The sequence below is a fragment of the Staurois parvus genome, unplaced genomic scaffold (genome assembly GCF_062004578.1).
Source record: "Staurois parvus isolate SC_StPar_1 unplaced genomic scaffold, SC_StPar_1.0 ptg000090l, whole genome shotgun sequence".
Classification (NCBI taxonomy): Eukaryota; Metazoa; Chordata; class Amphibia; order Anura; family Ranidae; genus Staurois; species Staurois parvus.
In genome coordinates, this window is record NW_028317886.1 from 3084744 (window position 1) to 3097351 (window position 12608).

Consider the following 12608-nt stretch of genomic DNA (forward strand, 5'->3'; position numbering starts at 1 on the left):
AAATTGAAAACAGAACTGCAGAAGCAATAATGTGATCGGTTTTAGGCAGTTGACTGACTCATTTATGTCTATGCATCCAACTTTAGGAACAGAACACTACAGAGTTTTTATGGATTCACTGTCATCATGAATGTCAAGTGACCTGAAGGTAAAAGGGTTCAAATGGGTACTGAACATTGGTTTCTACATTCAATTTTACAAGGATGTAGAGATAGAATGTTATTCCTGTGTTTGTGTGAAATATCTCAGGACACTCTAGCTTCCTTCCCAAAAACATAGTGGTAGTTTAATTTGTGTCTGACTGTATGTGCCTTCTGTGTGTGCATGCATGAGTGTGGTTAGGACACTGGATTGTAGGAGCCTTCATAGGCAGGGATTATTTATTCTTTGTGTATGTTAGGATGGTGCTGTATAAATATATAAAAACAATTAATGAATAATGGGTTTATAATTACCTCTGTTCGTTCATGCTGTATGTGTACTATGCAAAGGATGAACAGGATGTATGCCATCTAGTGACAAGAATATATATTGACAGTTCTGTACAAAGTGAGGAAAAACTGTATGTGGGCCATAACAACATGAAAACCTACACTTATACTGAAAGCAACAGTGATAATAAAGGAGAGGCACCTTGCATGGACTGCACACTGCCAAAATAACCTACTGTCGAAAATGGGGAAGGTAGGTATTACAGTATTGGTTGCTTCATAGCAATAGTTATAAACAGGGATTTTTTTTTCTCAAAAAATAGGTGCGGGAACTCGCCCCCCATTCCCCCTTCTGAGTCACTTCTTGATTCCGCCCACTACCCACCTCCGAGAACCGTCCCTAGATTGTACCTCCCAGTACCTCTCATTTTAGCGAATCCCGAGCCAAGTATCATTTTGTGGTGCTATATAATTTGTATGGAATTTGGCAATGAGAACAAGAAAAGCAGAAAAATAGATTGCCAGCAGCAAAAGACCCCCCCCCCCCACACACACACACACAACAAAAAAATTCCTGCAACGACAATGGGTCCCCAAAACAAACTACCACCCCAGCAACAGTAGACAGCAGCTACAACAGATCTCCCAGCAGCCAGCATCAATAGGCTCTCCAGAAGATAGCAACAATAGACCCCTCCCGCCACATTAGCTCCCTTCCAGCACCAAATGACCCCCCATCAACAACAGACCCTCCCACCAGCAACAATAGAACTCCCTTGCAACAATAGACCACCACACAAAAATTAGATCCCCTTCAGTGACAATAGATCCAAAAGCACCCAGCAACAATAGATCCTCCAGCACACCCCAGTGCTGGAGGTGCCAGACTGCGCCCCCCCGTTCCCGCTGAAAAAAAATCCTTGGCTATAAAAGAAGCCCAGGATCAAGTGTTGGCTTAAAACTTCTGTGGATCAAGATTGAGGGTGGGTGGGTGTATACAGGTCTGTCCAGCTCTGGTTCTGGAAAAGTGAAAGACCTTTAGGTGAGTCAGTGTTCAGACTCTCTCAGGATCAGTCTTTTTGAATGTGGGCACAGACAAGTACTGTAGGAGCGGCAGGTTGAAGGTAAACATTTTGCTGAGGTGAAGAATAAATTTTGTTTTACATTAAACGAGCATATAACTGTTCAAGGCCTTTTTTTCTCATGCATGTATTTCCACTCTTGAGTGGCTTTTTTTTCTTGTTTTTTTATAAAAAAGCAACCCACTAAAGGAAAGACATTTCATATATTTTTGTTCTGTGAATTAAGTCTAATTGTCAGGATATATCTTCAGGTTTTTTTTTCTTATTTTGAGCTACAGTTACTGCAAACATATTAAAACCTCCCACCTGAGAGCATCTGTCTAAATTTTAAGAGCATTAACACTTTTTCTCTAATTGCTTTAAAGTCATTAATTTAATAAATGTGAGAGTGCTTAATGGTCAAGTGCTTAAGAAAGATTTTGAAAGTTTAAAAACCCTCTGAGCAAAACTAAAAAAAGATTTTGGGTTGCAGAACAGAATTAAAGGGGAAATCTTCCAATGTGGGCACTAGTTCCAGTGACAACTAGGGATTCTCTCACTGGGGGGGATTTAATCTCACTTCCATTTTTGGCTGTGGAAATCTCCCCAATGGGACACAGATGGCAAAAAAAAAAAAACTGGCAGGGTTTCAACCCTCCCTTACTCTATCCAGAATGAAAAGGTATAGGTTCAGAAGCTCACAAAGGATGTTACAAGGAGTGATAAAACAAGGAATTTTGACATACTAGTTAAATCCGTATCTTGGAGTACAGTACAGGACACAGGAAATTGAAAGACCATGAGTTTTATTTTGCTACCTTCAGGTGATTGGACACTGGCAAAAGCTTTGCTGGGTCTGCCCCTAAGTGTCCCACTATAACCCCACACATTCGACGAGGTTCCAGTTTTATTAGAAAGCAAAAAAGTGGTTACAGAGAAGAGAGTGGAGGAACCTGCGTCCTGTACTGTACTCCAAGATACAGAATTTACAGGTAAGTCAAAATTCTCCTATTGTTTTCATACAATGCAGGAATTGGTTCATAGACCATAGGCTGTCCCCAAGTAATAATCAAGAGGTAGATAGCAACAGGTCCATGGAAAAAAAAAACAAGAACAAACCCAAAAAAACTGTTAACAGTAGAAGCGCCTCACTGCTGAAGCAAGCAACAGAATAGACTCAACACCTGTCTAGTAAACAACAGTTGGGGAGAAAAATGAAACTGATAAGGCAATGGCTCTACTCCAGGAGAAGCGTAGAGGCTAGGTGCCTACCTCAATGGGAGAGTGGGCTCTGGCAGAGAAGGATGGACCTCTTCACAAAGGGCAAAAGCCCCACAGAAAGTGGCAAAATGACCAACCATGCAGATGGAAGTGGAGGGAGGAAACCCAAGGGGGACCTTCCAGTAAGGAATTAGGAAAAGTGGGGGCAAGTCTTAAAGGAAACATGGCACATATCAATAGAGGTCATGCCTGACTTCTAAACACTAAGGGGAGCAGAAAACGAAATATAATGAAGAAAAAAAATTAAGTTCTTAAGGGACAATAAAAAGCATAATGGAAGCAAGGAAAGCATATTCTGTCTTTATATGGAAGACAAAAGTACAGCTGCTGATAGGAACAGAAGAAGGAAAATTCATTCCTATAGGGATGCCCCAGAAAGGCAACCCTTTTATGTACAATGTTGACCAGGATCTACATGGTCACAGGTTTGAAATGTTGTAAGCAGAGTCCAACTGAAGGATATACAGAATGAGGGATGGGTAAAGAACTCGGGACGAGGTTCCCTATCAGACCACTAGCTGGAACGGAAACGGAAAGATGGAAACTTTTTCCAATTCAAAACTGCTCCCAGGCACAAAGGTCAGATGTATGGAAGGGAAGGCACAATAGGTGCCTTAGCCCAGAGATGGGCAGGTTGGCAAGGTTGAAGGGGTAGAAAAGGGTGCATCACGACTCAGGACAATGCCTGAGGGCTGAAGCCAGGGTGGACATACCATGGCAAAAAAAAGATTAGTAGGGGCTCTAGATTTTGGAACTAACTTTCTCAAGTAGAGGGAATTAGAAACTGGGTACCTAAAAGTAAACTACCCTTGTGCCATCTAAAAGGTAAGCCCTCGGGGGGGGCGCTCGTGAGCAGCAACCAAGATGGTTGCTTTGTAAATTAACTCCTCGGCCGCCGGACACATCGGCCGATTTTCTCTCCTCAGGGGGGGTCCCCCTGTTTCCTCCCTGGCCCCCTGTCTCTCTGGTGCCCTGATGGGCAAAAAAACGCCGACGGCCGTGCCTCCAGCTCCCGGCAGGCTGCTCCGGAGTTTGCGGCCTACCCGCCGGAGATCGCGGCTGAAGCCGGGGCCTCGATTTTGGGCCGGCCGCCGCGGACTTCCAGGACCCCGGCCACGGGTTCGCGGCTCCCGCCCGGGACCACAGATAGAGCCCCAGCCGCGATTTTGGGTCCCCCGCTGACACCATCCATAGGTGGGTCGGACCCTGGCAGTGTAGAGGACCTGGCACCAGAGCCATCCCTGCAGTCTCCCATCCCATCTCTGCGGGATGCTGAGCTCCTGCGCCGATTCCAATGTATGCTGCAGTCCGAGTTGTCCTCCGCTACCTCCAAGCTGGCCGACCGTCTTTCGCAGGAGATTCGCGAGTTGGGCAACCGGACGAACGACCTCGAAGATAAGATGGACGCTGCGGCCACGGTCATGGAAAATCACGAACCGGATTTGTGCGACCTCAAGAAAGAATTGGCAGACGCGCTGCTACGGCTTGAGGATTTCGAAAATCGTTCCCGCCGTGGCAATCTGCGGTTAAGGGGTATCCCGGAAACGGTCGCGGATCTTACTTCCACTGCTACAGCTCTGTTTCAGGAGCTGACACCCGCTGTTCCCATTGACCGGCTTGAATTTGACCGCATACATCGTGCGTTGGGCCCCAGACGACCGGATGGGCCCCCGAGGGACATTATCATCAAGTTTACGTATTACCGCACTAAGGAAACTATCCTCTTGGCGGCCAGAAACAACCCTGACCTCAGCTTCCAGGGGCATCGCTACCAGCTCTTTGCGGACCTCTCTCAGACCACTCTTCAGAAGCGTCGCCAATTGAAGCCCTTCACTTCGGTCCTGGTGAAACACAGTATCAAATACGCTTGGGGCTTCCCGTTTCGCCTCACCTTCACCTACCAGGGCCGCAGTCATTCTGTGGCTACGCCGGAGGGGGCCCATTCTCTTCTGGAATCTTTACACCTTCTTTCGCCTGAGGCTGCGGATCGGAGCCCAGCTCATTCATCTGGATCCCCGGCAAGGCCGCTTCTTCCAAGCCGCATCTGGGAGCGGTCATCCAATAGGAAGAGGGCCCTCCCTTCACGATCAAGTCCTTCCTGTTCTTCTCCGGGCTGAAGATGTGTCTTGGACTTCCCATGTATCATCTCACCGATGGACTTCCTTGACGAGACCGTGAGTTTGGCCCTTAGGGCTCCCCCAGTTTGTCAGCACTACGGGTTGGGACTGCTCCAGTGTGCCCCCTTGGGTTCCTTCCCTGGTTGGGGGGGTCTCCTCATGGATTCGAGAATTATGACTTTCTGCTGCCGCAGCCTATTTTGGGCCTGGGTGATGGTATTCCGGTTTTTGTTGGTAGCACGGAGTGAGGGTTCCCTCTGGTTTCGGGGTGGGAGGTTGATCTGGTAGGCCCGGTTGGGTGGGAGGGGGTTAGCCCCATGGTTCTCTGGGTTGCTATGGGGAGGTCATCACGGTGGCCTAGCTCCTTTAGTTTTATTGCTTTGGTACCCCGTTCTATTGTGTTTAGTGCCTTATTGCCCTTTTGCCCCCTGGGGACTTATGTTTCTGATGTTTCCATTTGCAGCCATGTGTCCGGTGGTAGAGCCACCCCTAACTGGTATCCTTCCTTTGTAGGATGCACGTCACCATTGGCGTGACACAATTGCACTATTGTATATTCTTTTTGTGTACTTTTCCTTCTTTCTTTCTTTGTTTTTTTTTCTCCTTTGGTTTTTTTTTGTTTTTGTTTTCTGCAGGGTTCCGGGACGCCACGGTCCGATCGCCATTGGGTGCGGAAATTGCTAGCTGCTTTATGGTTTCTTCTGCTGAGCGTGTTGCCCTGATGCCACCATGGCCTCGCCCCTTTTGAAAATTCATTCGCAAAATGTTCAAGGCTTTAATTCGCCTCAGAAGCGGGCTAAAGTTTTTCATCACCTCAAATCACAACAAATTGACGTGGTATGTTTACAAGAGACCAGGTTTTCTCAGTCCTCCGCCCCGCGTTATCTTTCACCTCACTATCCCACCTTTTACACGGCCTCGGCCCCTGAGAAGCGTCGGGGTGTCCTGATCGCTTTTAAACGCAATCTCCCCTTTGTCTGTGCTAGGAATATAGCGGACCCCACGGGCAGGTATCTGCTTCTGCAAGGCACCCTCTGGGATCAGGAGGTTACTTTTGTCTCTTACTACGCGCCTAATCGTTTTCAGGATAAATTCTTTTCACATCTTTGCACCATTGTTTCCCGACACTCCAAGGGTCTTCTTGTTGTTTTGGGGGATTCAAATGTTACTTTGGATTCCGCATTGGATAGGCGCTGCGCACGGGGGGCGGCCCCTTCTCATGACTTGGTGCTGGAGGAACGTATGCGCTCTCTCCTGCGGACAGCGGGGCTGGCGGACGTCTGGAGGGAGCTTCACCCAACGGAACGTGACTTTACATTCTATTCCAGTCCTCATGATAGTTTTTGTAGAATTGATCATATATTTATGCAGGTTCAGCAGCTTCCCTTGGTCAGGCGGATAACTATTCCCTCCTCGCCTTGGTCGGATCACGATCCCTTGGTACTTCTCCTTGCCCTCTCTGGGTCAGAACGGCGCCCTTTTCATTGGCGCATCAATGATTCTTTATTGACCACTCAGGCTACTTGCCAACAAATAGAATTTTTTTTACGAACATACTTCACGGAAAACGCGGGATCGGTCTCCTCGGCAGTGCCCCTATGGGAGGCACATAAGGCCACGGTGCGGGGTCATGTTATACAGCTGGCGGCGGTCCGGAAGCGGGAGCGGGAGCGCCGACTTTTGGAGCTTCATTCTCTCCTGGCCTCTGCGGATGCGCGTTGGAAGTCCTCTCCATCTGCGGCCCATAAACGCGCTCGGGACGCTCTGGCGGCAGAGTTAGACCTACTTGCCTCTTCAGAGGCGGAACGGGCCCTGCGTTGGACCAAACACAAATTTTATTCCTGTGCTAATAAGCCAGGCCCGATGCTGGCCAGGAAACTCAATTCTGTGGGGAAACCCCATAAACCGATTCGACTGCGACTGCCTACAGGTGGCTGTACTTCTAATCCCCAGCAGATTGTTTCCCGTTTCTCAGACTTCCTTGCACGCCTCTACGCTAAACCAGATCCCTTCCCCGTGGCTCAAGCAGAGGCATTCTTTCAAGATCTCCGACTTCCTGGGTTATCCGAGGCAGCACAGGTGGCACTCAACGCCGGTGTCACTGTACCAGAAGTGCTTCAAGCTATCAAATCTTTACGGTCCACCGCGGCCCCAGGTCCCGACGGCTTTTCCAGTCTTTATTATAAGAAATTCTCAGCCTTGTTGGCGCCCTTTTTGGCTGAGTATTTTAATGCGTTACGACAGGGCTCCTCGCCCTCCCCAGATGCGCTTAGAGCGCATATCGCCATGATTCCTAAGACGACCGATGATGTACAGGAACAGCAAGCCTTCCGGCCTATTTCTCTTCTTAATGAAGACCTGAAGATATTGGGCAAGATCCTTAGTTTCCGCATTAATAAATATTTGCGTAGCCTGGTCCACAGGGACCAGGTAGGGTTCGTCCCCGGGAGGCAGGCGGGTGATAACGTTCGTAAGGTGGTCCATCTTATACATTTTCTGCAACAGCGGAAAATCCCGGGATTCTTACTGTCTTTAGACATATATAAAGCCTTTGATTCTCTATCCTGGGAATATCTGCGGTTTGTGCTGTCTCGTTGGGGTTTTGGGGATTCTATTCTTTCTTGGATTCAGGCCTTGTATTCTTCTCCTTCGGCCTCCGTCAAATACGCTGGGTATTTTTCAGATCCCTTTCCTATTGGGCGAGGGACGAGACAGGGTTGCCCCCTGTCCCCAGCGCTCTTTGTCCTGGTGCTTGAGCCGTTGGCTTTGGCGCTTCGGACCGATTGCAATGTATCGGGGGTTCCTTACGCGGGACAGGAATTCAAACTGAACCTTTTTGCGGATGATGCCCTCCTGACTCTTACTAACCCCCTGACGACGCTTCCTAATTTGCAACAGGTTCTTGAGCGCTTCTCCTTGATTTCGGGTCTCCGTATCAACTTGGATAAGACTGTCGCCCTCAATATTACTTTGGCTTCAGATTTGGTTTCGCGCCTACAATCCCACTTCCCTTACAAATGGGCTTCCTCTTCTCTTGAATACTTAGGCATTCGCTTGACCCCCACTTATGACTCCTTGTTTGCTGCGAATTACTATCCATTGCTTAGCTCTCTATCCTCTCTTATGCATTCTTGGCAATTTCCGCACCTGTCTTGGATAGGACGGGTTAATTCGGTGAAAATGACCATCTTGCCGAAATTGTTGTATTATTTTCGCACACTCCCGGTGCGGGTTCCCCCTCATTTTCTTCGGTTGCTTCAGGCGAAGTTAATGCGTTTTATCTGGGCCGATAAGCACCCCAGAGTATCCAAAAGTACGCTTTTTGCCCATAGACTTCAGGGTGGTCTTGGGGTGCCTAATGTGACTAAGTATTATCAAGCGAGCCAGATTGCCCCGCTGTCTATGTTGCACGCCTCTTCCGACGTCCCCCTCTGGGTCCTGTTGGAACTACCTAATTGTGCCCCTATCGCACTGTCGACGCTTCTATGGCTTCCCCCTGCCCTGCGCCCTATGGCACTGAGTCCGATGTTACTTCATGGCCTACAAGTTTGGGACTCGGTACGTTACTCTGGTGGTCTGATGTCACCTTTTCTGCCTTTGCTCCCAATTATTAACAACCCTCTTTTCCCGCCGGGTTTGGATCACCCAGGGGCGTTTTCTTGGTGGGTGACTAATGGTTTTTCGCAGGTGCGACACTTTTTGATTTTTCGGTCCTTTCCCACCTGGGACTCTCTTCAGGAATCCCGGAATATCCCCCCGGCGGAATTTTTTCGATATCTTCAATTGCGACACTGGCTGCTCTCGCTGCGGGGTACTTCTGTGTTCCCGTACCAGAAATCTGCCTTTGAACAGCTCTGCCAACTGCGTCCGGGCGCTCCGGGCCTTATATCCCTTCTTTATGCAGCTCTGAACAGACGCTCGTCGCATACTTCTCTTTCATATGTTGTTCAGTGGGAGCGCGACCTGGGAGCGGCTGTGGATCCGGAGGACTGGAATAAGGCCTGGTCACTCATAGCTAAATGCTCATTTAATACGACCACACTGGAGGCAGCCTATAAGGTATTATTTCGTTGGTACTGGGTTCCGGCTCGGCTGGCCCGGGCTAACCCTGCCTGTAGTGATCAATGTTTTCGGGGTTGTGGTCATCGTGGTGATGTATTACATATCTGGTGGTCATGCCCGAGACTGTTTCGTTTTTGGTCTCGTGTATTTGGCCTCCTTTTCACCTTGTTCCATCTCTCCATACGCCGGGATGCCTTGCTTCATTGCCCCATACCGGGCCTCTTAGCTCACCAGCAGAAGTTGGCTTCCTGTTTTTATCCGCCACTAGAACAATTGCTCAGGCCTGGAAGAGTCCGTTTGTCCCTCTTCAGGGGGTGCGGGATCGTATGACCACTATGATGCTCAACGAACAGATGTCGAGTATCCGCAACGACTCCCAACGTAAATTTTTGAAAATATGGGAGCCGTGGTTGCAATATGCCCTTCCCTCACTCCCCCCGGCTAGTCTGGGGATGTAATGGCGTTCGGTATTGGCGCTCTTGAATCCTTGCTCTTTGCCCCTCCCCCCCACCCCCTTTTTTCTTTTTTTCTTTCTCTCTTTTCTTTTTTCTCTCTCTCTCTGTTTTTGGTGTGACTGGACAGCTGCATTTAGTTGTTATAATCAGTTACATTACTGTTTTGTACCTTATGTGCCATTGATAGCCCCTGCGTGGGCGTACCTTTTGCCCTGTTGGCATTAGAGCATTGTTTTTCCTTTTTTTTTATTTTGCATTTTGTTTATCTGTGCAATTGATAGCCCCTGCGTGGGCGTGTTTTATTGCCTCTGTTTATACTGTTTAAAAAATTTAATAAAGACCATTGAAATAGAAAAAGGTAAGCCCTCATGGGATAAAGGGGTATAAGGGAGAACCAAATAGCTCTGATAAGGCCTCAGAAACAAAATTTTTTAGATCATGAATCAGGCATGGACCAGATTGTTGTGCGGAAGGGGGTGTCAGGAGGGACCTTCGCACCTGGACAATAAAAGGTCAAGGAAAACAATCCTGAGAGGTCGTAAGAACAGCTTTATGGGAATATAGAGAGTATCAGCTGTCAGGTACTAGCTGACAGAATTTCAGGTTTTGGAGGCCTATTCCCACAGGTCTCCAAGGCTTCCCTTGGTTATCCAAGGGGTGGTAGAAGAACCCAATATTCCTGGAACATAAAAATAAAGTTAAGAGGAAAAGCCTAATCTTGTCAGTAAGAAAACGCTTACAAGGATATTAGAGATTTATCCACAGATGTACAAGGGTTCTCCAAAACAAATCTTTGGGTCAGAGAAAAGCTCATAGGAACCTGACTACTGAAATATTGTAGTTTATACCATTGAATCTTGTGCATTGCTATATTTATGGCTTTCAAGGACAGGAATTCCTATATAGGAGTTGGTAAGTCCTTACATATTTTCCTATAAGTAAAGGAGATGATCACTCGTAATGATAAAGTGCAAATTGGGTTATAGAAACCTTGTTCTTTCCTAAGCAGCGATTAGAAGCAGATAAGAACTAATTGTGTACCTCCTGTAAAAGGTAGAAGGAAAGAAAGTTCCAGACATCTTTTTCTTAAGTTGGTGTCAGTGGACTACACCTCCACCTCTATAACTGAAGTGAACCTTTTAGCTCAAGGAAGTCTTTTTGCCACTTGGGGTGGGGCGAGGTGGGGGCAGGCTTGATTTGAAGTAGCCACAGTGGATTATGATTGTGCCTGGGGGGGTGAATGGAGCTAATTTGCAATGTAGGGAATACTCATTCCGTAGGTAGTTGTGAGTTTGGATACCGGGGTCCCCTTAAAAGCTACCTGTGTTCCACGAGGTAATTACCAAAGAGAAACTCGCAATCTAAATACACTTTTTCTGCGCATGCACCAGATCAGTTGCCCAAGCTTTATGCCACAGGATTCTGCATATAAGCACAGGAAATAAAGACATTCTGGAAATCTGACAGATCACAATCTCTGTCTACACAGAATAGTAGGGCTGAGGGCAAGAGCTTTAACTTTGGGTTATCAACCTCAGGAAAATTTTTCCTCATGAATTAATTCAGCCCACACACAGTTTGGACAAGGTGACAATGGCCAGTCCTAGTCCCAATTCCTGCCTATGAGGAAGTCAATTTGATGATGAAATGCGCCAGAAGATGCAAAGTCAGACGTAACCGGAAGTGCCAGGGCTGCCATTTTTGTACAGGTTGTTTGTACTTCTCTTTCATATAAGCGCAACTTTATCATTAAATTGATCAGTTTACACTACTGCTGCACTATTGGCTTGTATGCTGCTTTTATATGGTCACTGAAAGTTTATCAAGAGCGGGTGAGGAGAAAACGAAGTGAAGATTGAAAAGCACTTTTCGATGTATGCAGGGTAAGGTGCATGCCTGAAGGGGAAGGGAACAAGCACGCTGATCTATTTACACATTGGAGGTGGATGGAGCATGGTCACTCTTATTTAAGAGGATAATTATAGTGATGGAGAGTTGTATGCACATACACAGTGTTTTATGTTTTGCACGGGTGTATCACATTATCGATACTACAGTATATACTGTATATATCTCTAATGAAAAAAAGGCATCCAAGAGACTCTGGGACTTTGATATGAGTTTATATAAAGTGATGAGAGGGCAAAAACATTTGAAGAGCCCATTGGCTCAGGTTAGGCTGCTTACGACAGACAAGGCTGCCATCCAGTGGGTACCCCAGCAGGTTACCAGGAAAAAACATGCATGCATGGAAGGAGCGCCAGACCGAAAGATAAGAGTTCAAATTCATTTAGTAGTATCTTGATTGCTCATGCAGATACTGCTGGCAAGTAATTCTTCTAATCCAGCAATCAGCTTTCCTAAACAGATTCACACAGGAAAGTCTTAATTTGAGTCCATTCAAGGTTCTCATTTTTAACTGAAGCCCTGATGTAGGGGGAGTTCCTTTGACCCCTGAAACGCAATGGCTGTTTTTCAGCACAATACCAGTGAATGAATTTGAACTCTTATGTTTTGGTCTGGCACTCCTTCCGTGTATGCATATATATTTATTTCTTGGTTTCACATACTATCTTCTATTTTATTAAATAGTGCATATCAAGGCTCTTTAAGGCTGAAGTCCAGCCTTTGGTACACTTTATATAGCTTGTTTCGGCCAAGCTGGATGTGCTGTATAAATTGTATGTAGCTGAGGCATACAGCACTGTGTTCTGCTGCAAGCCAAAACTCTCCTGTCTCAGCCCCGGAACACAAAACAGTCTGTCTGATCGGCACTCAGCCACTCATAGAAAGCGATGTATTCGATCAATAAATACACAGAGTCCTAGGTTGTCCGCTTTTCTGACTCAGCCAATCAGAGGAAGCATTGTATTCATTGATAGAATACATTGCCTTCTATGAGTAGCTGAGAGCTGCTCAGACATTTTTGTTTTCCGGGGCTGAGGTAGGAAACGGGTCTGAGACAAAAAAGTCACAGCAGAACACTATGCTGTATGTAGCCTCAGTTACGTACAGTTCATACAGCACATCAAGCGGCTTCACGTTAGTGAGGGATATAGTTTGTTTGAGCGAGCTTGGCCCAAACAAACTATGTAAAGCGTACCAAAAGCTGGACTTCAGCTTTAAAGACGACAGTGTTTATTTTTCCTTTACATTAACATACAGGAGTGTCAAACACCATGAAAAACTTGCTGGGCAGTT